Below are 17,419 nucleotides of genomic sequence, written 5' to 3' on the forward strand. Positions count from 1 at the left end.
AGTCCCACTCTCTTGTCAACCCGTTGTCACCTCAGCGACTGTAGTCCTCCGTGGGGTTGTATCTTTCTAAAGGGATGAAAAATAAGACAAAGGCTTTACTAATGAGGCTGCCTGAACCACTTCCGCTAATAAGGATTCCCGTTGGAATACTCACGGATAATTATTAATTTTATTTGTTTGATTTAAGTTTTGTACTGACATTTCTTGGTGGAACTGCATTTTATTGAATAAACACTAAGTATTTTTAACAACTATGTATTTTTTCCATTTAAATTTTAATTGACCAACAAACCGAGTTTCGTCGTAACCAACATCAGTCTGATGATGTCAGTCACGACGAAACCTGGTTGCTGGTCAAATAAAATTCACCTGGAAAAAAATACAAAGCTGTTATTTTATTATTTAACATAATTTGTTTTGTACTTATCTCATTATTATAAAGCTATTTTTTTATTGAATTATCATAGGAATAGTTTTTAAAGTATCAATAATACCTCAGTCGATCGTGAGTTTAAATTTCAGTTTTGATTTTGATTTTTACGGTCGTTGACTGTTTTTATTGATTGAATCTTTTTAAACGTGTCACATTCTGCCCAATATTGGCAGACAAACCATTATATTTCCACTAAAATATATGTTCCACCAATAGCCACTTACGGAATTGATATCTGGAACATATGTTAGACGGAAGATATCGTGAAGTGGAGACGACAACGAAAGCGATGCTGGAATGAGCATGTGAACAGGATGTCGGAATACAGACTTCCACGGATAGCCCTTCAAAGAAACCTTGAAGAACGTAGACCCCCAGGTAGACCTCCAAAAAGGTGGAGAGAAAGTTGGCAACCAACATCCAAAGAGCGACAGGGGGAGGCACAGACAGATCCTGAGGATCTTTTAAAAGAAGAAAAAGAAAAAGAAGAATTTCTGATTTAATTAATACCTTTTTTTACATTGTATGTAGTTCTCGGAACCATCTATGGTTAGAATGGTGATTGTTACACGTGCAAAAAGTTATCAATTAGTTAGCCTATGCCATGTCATAAACACTGTAAATATCCAGACATTCATAATTTACTTCATCTTTGTTAAGATGTTAAATGTAAAATCTTCAATGTAAGACAGTAAAAGCTTAACTTCATCTCACCAATAGATGTCTCTTGTGAAGTTCTAGTGATTCAAGAACAAGGTTTCTCAATTGGTTCATATATATAGAACTTCCAAGAATTTGAGTGGTGCAGTTGTCAATAATGGGTAGAATTGGTGAATGTTACACTTGTGTAAAGTGATCATTTAAACCAGCCTATGACGGTCGTGGGCCCCTAAAATTCCCTTCCATACTTTTCATCATCTTTGATGAGATGTCAAAAAATTACACTGTGTATTAAGTGATCATATACATCAGCCAAGGATGGATCGTCAGCATTATTAATACTCAATCTCCTATTTTCGCATCTCAAAAGACTTCTTTATCTTTTAATATGAGGATACATTGTTTACGTATTGGTTTTCTTTCTTAAAAAACTGCACCCAGAGGTTATTTTCACAAAGGTTTTTTTTCCTTATTGGTCTGTAAAATTAAGTTATAATAAATTATTATGTGTTTAATTTTTGAAACACAAGTGGAGTAATTCCCCAAAATGCCTCAATTTAAACCAATTCAATGTATTTCCGTTTAGTACTAAATTGAGGCGCAATTTACTTAAAATAATTAAGGAAACTGGATTCACGTTCGTACGTTTTCATCTTGGAAGGTTATTTCCGGAAGGGTGGGGATGATTAAATTGTAATTTAGCGGAAATGCTTTGAGGAACTTAAGTGTTCCAGTACAGGAAGTCGAGGCTTTGCGCTCGGAATGGGAAGAAAGAGCAATCAAAATATTTCTTAGACAATGTGTCAACATTAATAACTTTTAAGATTGTAAATTTAAAAATAGTTATAATGATTCAGAAACAAGTTTTAATTTAAAAAAAATAATTATATCGTACGTAATATTTATTGATTTGAAATAAACTTTGTGGGATGACATATTAACTATTAAAAATTAAACACTATTTATATAAAAATAAGATGAAAAAATCTGTATTTTATGTAACTACTTAAGTATGTGAAATTACATAAAACACAATAAGTGGTCTAAAACAAGGGTTGAATTTTAAATAATAACGTATATGACATAGGTACGAATTAAGCATTTTCAAAACATACAATTTGAAACATACGAGTATGTACGGTATTTGAACAATCGCATACATAAGTCAAGGGGATTTTAAGAATTAAGAAACGAAATATTATGACCTATTGATTTGGCATTGATATTGTGGAATAATATGACAATTTAAAAAATAAATAAAACACTTGTTAATAAAAATGAGTTTTTTTTAAACCACCGCCACCGACCTGACTAGAAATTAAAAGTACTACTACAGAACTCTTTGATACAAAATTATAATTTATTTGACTTCATTTACTTGAAAGTCAAAAAACAAAACAACGAAGATAGGTAGAACCTGGGTCCTGCAGCTCAGTAGCCTTACGTGCTAATCAATACACAATGTACATATTAATACACACAATACACAATGTTTTAATAGAAAAATGAATGTCGAATTTATTTCAGTACAAAATCTAGTTTTTAAATCTATTTAAAATTATGAACTAATAAAGGAGAGCTTTGAAATTAAGTTGAGCGGAGAATCCATTATCAGACAACCCGCCCTTATAAATGTGCATCACGTCACAACCCCACTATAATGTGACGTTTCAATGGCTGTGACCACTAGTCTCATTGGTGTCATTCCATATGTTTGCAATTGATATTCACAAAAATTTAATAAATGTACTATATGTTAGGTTTTTTCACATTTCTTTGTGATTTTTTTAGCGATGATTCGATAATCGATGAAATAAGTAAAGTTGAAATAAAAATTTCAAGAGCGTGTCTCGTTTATTAGGCACATTTTGTGACATGAAAGATAAGTACGATATAACATAGAATGAAGGGAAAAAGACCTATATATTTGTCATAATGTCAGTGTAAATATTGAGTAAACATACTATATTTTTTGCAAATTATATTATTAAATATATTGTTGTATTTCTTTTGACTCAAAACACTAAATCTCTCTTATTCTTAATCGTTTTAAGAAATTTCACTTCTTTTACGGTTTCAGTACTGCACGCGTATTTTTTTTTGTTTCTTATATGTGGTAATCTTTCTTTTATAATAATAAAATTAATATAAATAATAATAAGGACACACTCAAAATCTTTTAACTATTTATTTGCCAAAATTATTTTAGCTGTATATTGTTATACATCGTTATAAAATGGCGACGAAACGGTTGAATTGTGGTGACGTATAATTCAAAATTCAAAATACCATTAAGTCCATCTGATCCGAACACAAAAGCTCTGCATCCAACCGTCCTCCTCGACCACTGCCCATCCGGCGGAAGTCTTGCAGCGCCACCGCTCTCGGCAAGTTTCCGGCTTCTCTTCCGGCCGCTCGTTACTACACTTTCGGCGCTGTTTAGATTTCAGATTGACAGGCCGACTGGGGCATGATATTAGCAGAGTGATGTTGTTGACATTTTGTGTTGAATGTTTGATCGAAAAGCGCTCGGTTTCTGATTGCAAACTGCGGCAGTGTGTCGTAGTGTCGCAAAACTTGACGAAAATGCATCGTTCCTTATTAAATTCAAAATGCCACACTAAATGTCTTTTTACAATATAATTATTCAAATGAATGGTAACAGATTTTTAATTATTAGTGTTGAATTTATTGCGTACAATGCTTATTATGAACAAGGATTTAACAGATCTAATTAGAATTCTTATCTATGTAGAAGGTAATTACAGATTTTACAAAAAGTAAGTTTTTGTTTTTTTTAAGTAAAAAAGAAATTTTATTTTAATCTACCTTGGAAACAAGAGGGATAATCTAATGTGTGCCAGTCAGGAACTCGTCAGCATTCGCTTATTTCTGGGAGTAAACCACGTAAATTTCAGGAAAAACTGGACTGTTGACTGTCGTCAACAGACTTGAAGGGATTCAATACAAAAACGGTGTTTTAATAAAATAAAAATCAAAAACGTTACATGTTACCTAGGTTTCAAGAAAATTAAGTTATGGACTTTGGATTATTGTGCCTTCAAACGGATAAAAAATTTCATTTTTTTACTCAGAAAACCTTTATTCCAATATTTCAAATGTAAGCATTCATGATCTCGTTCGAAATCGGACATTTGCTAAAATATTCAAGAGCCAAGAATCAGCCATGCAAAGTAAGACGTTAAGTCGGTCACCGCACGCTGTAAAGTTGTCAAAAGTACCCACTTAAATCTAAAGTAATGGACTGAATTCGAGGAAACTTACCAACTTTTCTGCTCTGTGGCGAGATTTCATGTAACGAATGGCGCATACCTAAAACGAGGAGACCGCTAAACTGGTATAAAGTCACCCATGGAAGCTCTATCTACAAACTGTTGAAGTCATTTCGAGAATGCATTTGGTTTTAAAAGACAAAGAAACGGTTACGTCATTTAGTACAATTGAAGTGTTTGTTATTTAACTTATACGTACTTGTATAATAAAAAACGAGAAGTGTATCCCCAATTTAAGCTAATTTTCATCGTAGAGAGGCCGTGCAAATAGAAGAAAAAATTGCCAAATATATATTCAGGGCTTTTTTTCCCATATAAGGCGTTATAATGGCGTTTCTGCTATCGTGGATATCGTGGATATATATTTTATTTAAATATTCAAAATATATTTTTAAATTGAAAATCTTTAAAGCTTAGATGCTTGTCTGCAGTTAGGATAGTAACGATTAGGAAAGTAAATGTGAAAAACTCATAACAAACACCCAGACCAATTTAAAATAAATCTTTCTTAAATTAATTTTGCAATTGATGGGAATCAAACCCGCGACGCCAATTTCGCAGGCGAGCGTCTACCCAACTACGCCACGGCGCCTATCAGACCAAACAATGTTTGCGCTAACGTAATTACAATCTGTATTCATATAGATACACATTTCGTCAAAATTATAAAATATGACATTGTAATGAATATTTAAATGAAATGTAAATATATTTTATTTTAGTAAATAATTAAAGTAGAAATAATCAAAGTTATAATGACGATAGTAAAAAAAATAGTTATCTTATTCATATGGTGAAAATAAAAATCTTTTAAATCAAAGTTCAAAAACGACTTTACGTAATTTGAATACTGTGATTGTCTATCATGGATGGAATGGTGAATGTTACCCAGTGTATAAAGTGACCACGTAAACCATAAAACGACCGGTCGCAAGCCCTGTAAATGCCCAAACTTAAGTTTTAAATGATTTTATATGATTTTTAAAAAATTATTTTTATTGCAATTAAATAAAATCTTCATATAACAATATTTTTCAAAGTCCATATCTTTTGTAATAGGGCATGTTCATTAATATTAAATAGAGTGTACAATTCGACCCTGTATTTTTATTCCAAGTTTTAAATCTACCACCATACATACAAATTTAAAAAAAGCAATATAAATTTTCAATAATAGGCAGGATGGTGATGGTTAAAAGAGAGCTTAAAGCGCCCTGGGATGCCAGACTTCCATCTTCTATCGTTTATAAACGATTGATTTTTCATCTTAAATTAAAACGCTTTTAATAATTATGATATTGATGCGTAAGAAACCCAACCAGATATCGATTCAGATATTTTTTTTATATAAAAAGAACTTGAGGATGGTGATGGTTAAAAGAGGGCTTAAAGCGCCCTGGGATGCTCAGACTTCCATCTTCTATCGTTTATAAACGATTGATTTTTCATCTTAAATTAAAACGCTTTTAATAATTATGATATTGATGCGTAAGAAACCCAACCAGATGTCGATTCAGATATTTTTTTATATAAAAAGAACTTGCTACTTAGAGTAGCAATTGAAAGACCAAAGAAAAACAAATATTGAAAATTCTGCTATTTCATAAGGCTAACTAACTAACTAACTAACCATCACGCCGCTTCCCCGCAGGGGTAGGCAGAGAGAATAGAGCGCCACACCACTCTGTCCTTGCAAACATTCTTCGCCTCTTCCACGTTCATGCATCTCCTCATACATACCCGCCGATTGTTACGACTCCTAACCTGACCACTTTCAAGTATTTGGCATACCTGATCGTGCCATGTTTTTCTCGGTCTTCCTCTGCTTCTTTTCCCACTAACATTCGCCTCATAAATTTGTTTTACCGTTCTTTCCTCACTCATTCGTTCTACATGTCCAAACCATCTCAACACACCTTTCTTAATTTTATCGATAATGCTTATCTCAGCTTTGCATTCCTTCCTTATTTCACTATTCGCATATCTATAATACATCGTTTTGTTACACATTCTTCTGAGAGATCGCATTTCGACTGCATTCAGTCTACTTTCATCCTTCTTTTGCCAACTCCATGTTTCACTTCCATACATTAGAGTTGGAACCAGGACTCCGTTGTGCACTGCCAGTTTAGCTTCCGCTGATAGGTTTTTATTTGCTATAACTGATTTCAGTGCACCGTTCACTTTGTTCCCAGCATTCACTCTCCTTTCTATATCTTTATCAATCTTTCCATCCCTAGAAAACATACTACCCAAATACACGAAATCATCTACCTGTTCCAGAATCTCTCCGTTTACCAATATTTCACATTCAGATCTGCATTCTTCTCTTTCAAAAACCATAACCTATTTCATAAGGAAACATTGTATACGTATGTGAGGTTTTTGATACATCACTTGAGGCGCTCTCTTTGATAAATGTATTTTACATTATTATTTGAAACGCGTATTTATCTTACAAATACTTTTGATGAAAAAAATGTTGACATTTATAATTCAAATATATATTTGGAATAAGCAAACGCAAAAACATCTACTATGTGGGAATAAATTTGTGCCTATTTTGGTAAAGATAACTCATTTTTCTGTATGTTCCGATGTTTTTGAAAGGTAATGAAAATAAACAAATATGGCAAATAAACATTTTCATAGGTATGTAGAAGAAGTCTGATATTGCTGTTTATGTAAAAAAAATTGATTGCTTCGTATTTTAAAAGATTTTTGTGGTGTCAGTACTGACTGGTCTGATTTTCAACCTAAGATTTACATATGTCTTATTGTAAATCATTTGAATAAAATTATTTAAATATAAAAATAAGTTGAAAGAATTGAATAAAATTAAGAAATTAAATATTCTGACCCTTATCCACACCCAATGGTGCAAAAGGCACTGTATAGTATTGATGCAATGTTATCTTGATAGTTACATACACGAAGGCAAGGTGATCACTCCTGCGCTTCATGAACCAGTCCAGGATAATATTAAATTAATTTTAAAGTATAAAATCAATAATATTTATTTTTACCCCCCCCTAATATCTAAATACGCTAAACATTACAACACAGAGGCGGACTTCATACACGGTGTTGTTGAAATGCATCGAAATAGTGTCACAATAGATTTAAAGAAATAGTGGTATTAACTAAGTAAAACTTTAATTAAAAATCTTTATTGCAATTATTTCGCCCGTAAAAATCTACTATGTGCTTAATTAAAAATAAATTTCAATTAAATTTTATCACGTTCTCATAATTTTGAATAAAAAAATATCCTGAAAGAGCTGTTAACTTACTACTCTTCCGCTGGATTAATTTTGTATGGAAATTGCATCAAAGCGGGGTGGATTTGAAAAAGCTTCTTTATAATTTTAATAGGCTCTCGCTCGTGTGATAAACAGCCTTCCTTCACAAAAGAGGTCGTATTAGCGGCGTTAGGCTGCTAAAGGAGAAGTGGTGTTATGGTTTTTATATATATAAAAGATATCTTAGTCGGATGATTGAACGTCACTTTCAAGGAGAACTTAATTCGAATATATTAGAGCTAACACATTATAAGGGACACATTACATCTGGAGTTTAAACTATCGATTATTTTAAGCCTGAAAGGTAAAATGACATTAATGAATTAACACAAATATAGCATTTTGACATCTGAACAAAGATTTAGAAAAATATGGTAGTCAAGGAATTTACAGTATTTATTAATTTTTTATGTTTATGGCTTTATCATAGGTTGGTTAATTAATTACATTACACGTGGGTAACATTTACCATGCTAGCCGTGATTGACAACCACACTACTTAATTTTCGGACCTCCTACATACATCATAAATCATCAATAGATCATCAACATCATAAATCTTATGACGTTTTATGTGTGGAGCCTGGAGCCATCTAGGATTAGTTTGTGAAAGCTTTTATTTAGCAAAGACCTTTTTTAAAATCGTAACCAGATTATTTTAAATACTTGGAGATGCCTGAATTCATTCAGTCAACCCCTTATCCGCACCCCAATGGTACATAGGGCACTGCATCATATAAAAGCAGTGTTATCTTGATCGTTAACACACGAAGGAAAGGTGATCAGTCCTCCGCTCCAGGCACCAGTCCAAGGTAATATTGAATAAATAATGATGCCTGAATACATGATTTAAATTATTTGTGTGGCTTTATTTTTTTTTCAGATTATTTTTCTTTAACAACATTTATAGGACAGCGTACTACTTGATAGTAGCTGACATTTAACAATTATGTACATTATATTTTATTACTCGTTGTTTCATTCATTTTAATATTTTTAATTGTTTTACTGGCATTTTGATATGAAACCAGAGAAATGTAAGCTTTACAATTTCTTTATTTTCCATTTGACTAGACTAAGCCACAGCATTAAAAAGTATTTAAATAATTTCCTGAAAGGTTCAAAATTCAGGGAGACCAGAATTCGTGTAAACCTTTTAATACCTTGTAGGACAATTCTGATTTTTTTTTATTGAAATAATAAAATAATAATAAACCCTTATTCGCACCCCAATGGTGCATAGGGCACTGCGTCATATAAACGCAGTGTCATATTGATCGTTTACACATGAAAGAAAGGTGATCAGCCCTCCGCTTCAGGTACCAGTCCAGGGTAATATTGAATAAATATGACAGTGAAAAAATCACTTATATTTATTTTACCCTCCTTGGGAATCGAACCCGGGACCTCCAGAACGGTAGCCGAGCGTGCTGACCATTACACTACGGAGGCGGACAAAAATTTAGTTTATTGAAAACTGGGATTATAACAAATGAAGCAGATTTCTTTCCAAAGCCACCGCCAATCGAACTCATGCTTCCGGCCCCAGGGGGGTAGCCGAGAAGTTGATTCAAATAATGTAATGCAATAAAAAAAAATAAACAGGGAACAAAAATTGGTTCGCGCGTAACAAGTAGAATAACTTCGACCCCCACGGGAATGTGAATCTTGAAAGCTCATCTTCAGTCAACTTATTTTATTACACAATACGAATTTGATACAGAATACGTCGGTGATTTGAAAAAAAACTTTACGACTTGTTTACTCATATGTTACAAAATATGATTTAATATCAAGTATTCAATCATTGAAATGATTTTTATTTTATTAGTAAAATATAATTTTGTTTTAAAATCACTATACATATTTTATAATAACTTTATTATAATGTCTACCGGTTTCGAAGCTAACCGCTTCTTTATCAAAACTGATATATACTGTGGTTTATTAGTCTTGATAAAGAATCGGATAGCTTCAAAACCGGTATACATTATAATTAAGTTGTAATAAAATATTTTTAGTAATTTTAAAACACCGTTATATTTAAATTATAGAACGAATAATAACAAAGTTAGTGCTTCAAATAAAAAATTACGAATTTTATTTATTGATTCAGCATTTACTTTGTGGAATGACATGTTGATTATTTTTAAAAAACACTTGCATAATACTCTTGTTGAGTTTTATCACCTGTCGCTGAAAAAATTGTAGTTTTGAAATTAGTCAAATGTAATGAAATGAAACTCAATAACTTGTATTATACAGGTGTTTTTTTTAAATGATTTTTGTTATGCAACGGCTTTTTTGAAAAGTTATCTATAACTAAAATTGTACCAATATGACAAAAAAAAAATTTCGAGCCTTAAGAATAAAAATATTTCAATTCATTGTGTTTTATATTTAATCAAATTCAATTTAGTGTCGCAACTTGAGATATTTAATCGATTTTTTTTTGTACACAAAAGAAGGTGGAATTCTGAGCATCCTAGAGTGAGTAAGCTATAAGCTTCATAAATTTATAAACTGAAAGCGCCAGTACTGTCAGTTTTACTTCCAAAATCTTTTAAATTAAAACAATATTTTTAAAAAATCCAACAACATTACACATAGTGTCGGGTTGTGGTCCCGTGGTTAGTGTCGCGGACTCTAACCACGGGACCACAACCCTAGTAACTCAGAGTTCCTCGGTTCGAACCCACTCTACCACAATTTGATACCTATTTGTTATTTTATTATAGTAGTATGAAATTGAAATATTTGTGCAAATAATAAAAACACAAATATTTCTCTTTTTTAATAATAATTTATATGTTTATATGTTTTTTGTTAAAAATTATTGTCTCGGTCTTTCTGATGAAAGAGCATTCCATGCCTTCAGGCTCGGAACAGCAAAGGCAGGGTCATAAAATTTAATGAATTTGAATTCAAGCTAGTATGATCAGTTTACTTAAGACAGTTGTAACAAATAAACACAGCATGAGATGTTATCAACTTACTCGTCTGGAATATACAGCTTTTTCAGATCTAAAAGCTCTAAAAGGCAGAAGTTACACTCTTTTCTTTCGAGAAAGCGTAGTTTATTAATTGATTTGGCGTTTAATTTGTAGAACTCCATTTTAATTTATGTATTAATTTTAAATCAAACACAGATTTTTTGAGTCTACTAAGTTGTATTTCGTTTGATAATGCCCTAACAAGGCGAAACAATTATCACAATATAATTTTTATGTGTTTTCGTTAATAAAATACAACTTAGTAGATTCAAAAAATCTGTGTTTGATTTAAAATTAATACATAAAAGCGTAGTTTGTTCAGTTTGTAAAATATTGGATCGATATGACTGAATATATAAAAATTCAACAATCAATTTTACTCCGGCGTTAGACTGATTGCAGTTAGAATATTTTATTGTTTAGTAGACCCGTACGTACACTGTTAAAGTAATTGAAATCCTAAATGTTTAATCAATTGATGGGAAACTTCACCTGGAAAAGTCTTAAGAACAGTCTTAATTCGCCCTAGTCGTTAAAATTATATGAACCATAAAATTTGTACTTATAAAATACGTCTAAAAACCTTCGAAAGCTAAGAATATCTAGGTTTTTTATATTGTACAGAGTGAAAAGGAAGAGACAATATTGACATAAAATCGATTCATGTATTAACATAAAAATATTCAGCCTCGTCAATCGTAATATTTCAAAATTGGGTTTTTCCGCTTAGATAATATCATCAAAGCATTAAAACATGATTGATTACGTTTTTCCTATACGCCAGTATTTCGTGAATCAGCCACATCACGTTATCATATCCCGATTATCTTTTTTCCCCTTACATGTCAGTCTAAGGGGTTGTTCGTGAAATGGCTACATTCACCCTCTCGTTTACCGATTTCGATCCAGTTTAACAGTCCCCCAAAATCAAACAAATCCTTTTATCCCTAAAAAAACGTGAACGACCGTTGACTTTGTGAAAGTATTACGTTAACGTTATTGCATCTTTTAGATGATGCACTACTTTAAAGCATTAAATAAGGCTGATGAGAGTCAACAGTCTACCTTCTCCTAAGAAGTTCTACTTGATTTCTTCCTAGGAATTAACAAATGCTGAGAAGTTCCTGATTAGTCTAAACTAGATTATCCCCCCTGTTCTCAATACAGATTTAAAAAAAAAAACATTGATTTAGTTAGAAGAAACAAAAATCTTTTAAATGATCTATAAACCGTGTACATAATAGGCAAGGTAAATAATAAATCTCAAAACTAAGCCTTAAATAGAAACGTTTTTTTCATTAAAAATATCGAGTTGGGTAAGCACGGATAGGAAATGAAATTGTGGCTGCATTGTGAATGCAAGATTCAATGAACCGATTTTTATTCTCATTTTATATTTTATTTTACCCTGAAATGAAGAAGAAGAAGAAAAGTAATTTGAAATTAAATAAATTAAATAATTAAATAAATTTGAAAACATTAATATTATTTATTGGAATAAACAAGAAAACATTTTTCACGTCTTCCTTTGTAAATTTTTTAAACGATTTTCCTCATTTATAGGATATACTTTTTTCTACATTTTGACATCTCATCAAAAATAAAGGACAATATGGAAGTCTAAATATTTTTTAAGGGCTTTTGACCTTGTTATAGGCTGGGTAAGTGATCATATTACACATGTATAACATTCACAATTCTACCGATGATTGACAACAAAAATATATTTTTTTAAACTCATACATACAATTATATTATATTTAAGTTTTTAAGAAATCTATAGTTGGTTTGAGAAAACTTTTATTTAGCGGATACGCTTTTATTTAGATTAAATATGTGTATGATCCTAACTGGATTTTTTAAATATCTGGGTAACCGGTAGACATTTTGATGAAGTTGTTATAAAATATTTATAGTGATTTTAAAACAAAGTTACATTTCAATTATAAAATGGAAAGTCACAGAGTTAGCGCTTCAAATATAAATTACACGTTAAAATAACTCTTTAGTGCAGAAACCAAGATTTCTGAACAAGGATTTGGACACATCCAAAATGTAATTTTTTTTTCTTTAAAAAAAGTTGGATTATTTTTAAAAAATTGAATTAGCCGACTTGTAAATGTGTTAACTTGATGAACATACGCAATTGAGGTCCCAGGAGAACATGTATAATACATTTCTAGCTGAAGAGTAATGGATAGCCCTTGTTCAGTTATTCGTCCCGCTAAGGGTTGAAGCGTACTAAAACAATCAAATATTAATTAACCCTTAACTTGCACTTCAGATTTGTACTCTGGAGTTCCAATGACATAACTCAAATAATTGTCCAAAGGGACTTAACATAATTAATACAATTGGGGTCTGATGACAACATACTATTGATTGATTACTGATAATATATTAAATCATTGTAAATGTCATCGAAGCCATACTACATATATGTACATACATATATGGATTATGGTATTAACCTATAAACTCTTAGGTTATGACATCCCTATCTTGGATATTCTGCTCACTAAAAATAATTTAATAAGTTTTTTTTGTTCGAATTAAATTTCGACCTATTGCAGAAAATACTTAAGTCTGAAATTTTTGCAATATTATTAATTTTTATTTTATCAGATACTGGATGATTCACCCTGTGCAGATATGTCAATATTATTTAATTTAGCATTTAAGTATTTACAGGTTTCAAAAAAATACGCAATATAAATGTAGAACGTATAATACGTAATGGACAAAATGGTTAACGTTTCACAAGTCTATGAAGTGATTGCTTAAGACTGGCAAATAATAGGTCGTAAGCTCTGTGACTTCCATTATCTTTCATTTATATAATGATCGATAGATGTCTCATATCAAGTTGAGACTTCATAATATATTTTTTCCTGAAAAAACAATCTTTAACATTTTTAAACATGACTTTATCCAAAAATCAGCAATAATACACAATAAATTCATGCAATACTGAACTACAATAACGAATGATATACGAATTAGATTAATTATGTTTAAACATAAAAGTTTATTTAATAGACATCAGACGTTATTAACCAAAGTCAAGATGATATCTATGGTTTAAGTTTCAAGCAAACATAATGTTTTAAATTCCTGTGAAGTGTGTAACTATATATTCCTGTGAAGTGTGTAAAACATTGTTCTTCTTTTTTTCAGGAGGAACTTATCTATGTACTTTTTCATGGATATCGCTTAAAAACAGGTATGTACTTACAAACTACAATATTAGTTTTAAATCTTAATCATTTTATTATATTGAAGCATTTTTTAAGGCAACTAACTAACTTTATCATTCTAACCCTAGCCTTAAAGTGTTTCAATATAGTTATGTTTTAATCCCTTTAGGTGGAATATATTTAATAGGATAAAGATATTTTATTTATAACTTTGTGGTAAGACATGTTACAATGATTAAAGAAAACACTTGTTTTTGACCACTTGAGTTTTATTATAGACTACATGTTTCAGAAGTTAAACTTCCATCATTCAGGTCTGTATAATAATAAGTTATAAGTGTTTTCTTTAATCAGATAAATATATTTTAAGCATACCGCAGGTTTGTCAAAATAAATGTCTTCTACCTTTATCTACATTATTATTTCAACGTTTGTTAGTCAATGATCTTTATTAAAAAATGTTAAAATAAAAAATAAAAATAAAAAATATATAAATATGTTATATCCTGGCAATAATTTTCCAACCAAGGATGGATAAGGACACCATATTTATTCAAGAAGAAGACAAAAAAACATTTAAATATCAAACGATGCAGGGAAAAAAAGTTTGTATTTTATTTAATCTATACAACAATAAAATAATTTTAAAAAAAACCTTTTTCATCATAAACAAAAAAAAATAAGGCCGTCATAAACAAAATAAAACTGATCACCACCTAAATCTTTATTGAATGGGCTTATTTTAAGTACAATTTATTGAACTCTATATGTAACATTTAATATATAAACCATAAGCATTACTTTCCAGTATCTTTGTTATTGTAAAAATCGAATCTTAATAAAAAGTACATCAAATCTATACAATATTTTCAAACAGAAAATCAATTTGATTAATCCCGTCAACTTTGAATGATTTAATTATAGAACACTCTTATATGTGCCAAAATAGCGTAATACATAATATATTATTTCATTGAGAACACATTACATACGTAGTATAACGGGTGGTTTTGGAAGGGGATAAATTGATTAATGTCATGAATCGACTGTTTAATTCGACATTTGATCCTTCAAAACTTGTCGAAAACAATATCTTGTCTAATTGTATATTGTATTAAAAATGATCTTTATTATTGACTTTACATAACATATGTATTAATATTTATTTTCAATGGGTCTGGATGTTTGTAATATGTCTTTCATATGTGCATTCCCTAAACATACTATCATACTTTCAGACAAGCATCTGAAATAGAGGCTTTACGGGTTTTTCTCGTTAAAATACATGTAACAAAAATATATGTTAATATTCTATGAAAGAAATTGTAATTTTGAGCTTTTATTCACGTTTCTATGGTTGAGGATTTATAAGGCACTAACTTTTACGACCAATCTTAAAAACCTGTTGTTATTTTAATAAATATGTTTTTTAGAAAATTCATCAACTTTTTAGACTTTTACGATATAACCGTTGGAAAGTAAAGTAGCAGTTAAAAGATTTATGTTTTAAAAGGTCTCATACCTAACTCAAGACAATATGAAATTGTATTTTATTTATTTTTATTAAATTATTTGTTAAGGAACGCGTAAAATATTTTATTCATTGATATTTATAAAAAAGGAGAACATCAAATATTTTGTTTAATTGACAATGCGTTTGTAGGATGAATTTGGGCATAAATGATCCTAAATAAAATCCGTCATCCTACGAACTTATTGAGTGATTAACATACGAGTATGTTTACATAAAGACACGTAGATACAAATATTAACTTTATTATTTTGTGTTGTTATATTGGGATTATCTAAAGTAAGTTCTAATCAGAGCTACCATCACGCCAAATCTCGGAGGGGTAGGCAGGTAGAATAAAACGACACACCAATCTCTCTACAAACAATATTCGCCTCTTCTACATTCATGCATCTTTTCATACAAATCCATCGATTATTTCAACACCTGACCTGACCACTTTATAATAATCTGATATGACACGTATTTCTATATCGTATTCCGCTTTATTTTCTAAAAGCGTAAACGGTTTATAGTTAAAGAGGTATTTATCAAGTAAAACTTAAATTTAAGATTAAAAAACAATTAATGAAACCACTTTTGTTTTTAATGCTTGTCATACGGTGTTTGAAAATGATGTGGAATGCATCGAAACAAGTATCGCATTAAATTTTAAGAAATAGTTTTATTTACAAAGTAAAACTTAAATTTTAGATAGATGGATACTTTTTTTTTAAATAAGAGGTCAAGAGATCTTGCGTCCCTTATGTCACTGCGACTATATTAGGTCTATTATGACCCCCCTCTGTGTCATAGCTCACTCTCAAAACCTACGTCAGTCATGTAGCTCACGACCTGTCTTGGTGGTAGGAGCTTCACCTTCTCGGAGTCCAGTAGTGGTCCTCCAAGGATGTGACTTGGGTTGCGAGCGAGTGCGTCACAATTATACAGAATGTGGATAGGTGTTCCATACAAAATCTGCAGACTGGGGAATTATGCAGTTCAATTTTTTGTTTGCTTGTGTTTCCTCAGTCTGCAGCGTCCCGTCAAGGTTCTGGTTAGGATCCTTATTTGTTTTTTGTGTTAAATTTCTACGAGTACTCCGTGAATGGATAGATATTTAACAAACCGACTGGTGAATCAATTAATGAAATTAAATATACTCGTATTATACTTACTTTTACTTTTTGTATGGTGTTTGTCAAAAATATAGTTTTTTGGTCTCGAAAGATCAAAGTTTAAAAACGAGCAATTCATTATAATCACTGTTGCCATTTTGTCATAAGATAGTCAATCCACAACATACTTGAAACAATTGGAAACAAAAAGCAAACCCATTTCTTTCGAAACTCTAACAACCTTGTTTTAGTACAGATTTATAGTCATTTCAAGTTTGGAGAACCATTTTGGAACGAGGATAGGGGTGGGTGAAGATCGAATGTCTTTACAATTCTCAATATACTATCCTTTTAAGAGAACTAAGCAAACTGTTTGTATTTTTTTATTGCTGGTACATTAAGTATTGGTTTTTTTAGGACAATTATTTCTGTTATCAATACTGTTTTAAACACTTGTTTCATATTCCAATACAAATCAGCTAACACTAAATTGCTGGTATACAATTTAATGAAAGATTAATTTGAATTCACGATACAATGTTAAAATTTCTCGAAAAGAAATGTTAAAATTCTTTTGAAAATATTACGTTCAATTAATTTAGATTTTCAATAGGCAGGTCAAAATGTAAAAATGATTAAAAATAAGTAGGTTAAAATGTTCAAGATATTTAGATTTTTATTTTATTTCATTTTATTTTATTTGTTCGGGAATTTCACAGCTTTACATATTTAAAAAAATATATAATAAACAATAGTTACATTAACAATAATAAACATTACATTACATTAACAAAAATAGTTACGTTAAAAAAAGCCAATTAAACAATTCCACATTTATGTTATAAAACTATTAAAAAAAACATATTTCTATCACAATTCCCTAAAAATTATAACAATTCCCTAAAAATTAAGT

General features: G+C 30.6%; 1 protein-coding gene across 1 annotated transcript in view; it reads left to right on the forward strand.

Annotated features, from left to right (window-relative positions):
- The window catches only part of LOC148311726 (uncharacterized), a 207,358-nt gene that overhangs the window by 91,327 nt on the left and 98,612 nt on the right, over positions 1 to 17,419 (forward strand). The window contains exon 2 of the mRNA XM_088256169.1: positions 13,859 to 13,904. The gene's annotated coding sequence lies outside the window, so the exon portion shown is untranslated. The remainder of the gene's footprint in view (positions 1 to 13,858; positions 13,905 to 17,419) is intronic.

This window comes from Brachycentrus maculatus, unplaced genomic scaffold, assembly GCF_059751285.1.
Source record: "Brachycentrus maculatus isolate JH-2025_06_01 unplaced genomic scaffold, ASM5975128v1 h1tg000058l, whole genome shotgun sequence".
Classification (NCBI taxonomy): domain Eukaryota; kingdom Metazoa; phylum Arthropoda; class Insecta; order Trichoptera; family Brachycentridae; genus Brachycentrus; species Brachycentrus maculatus.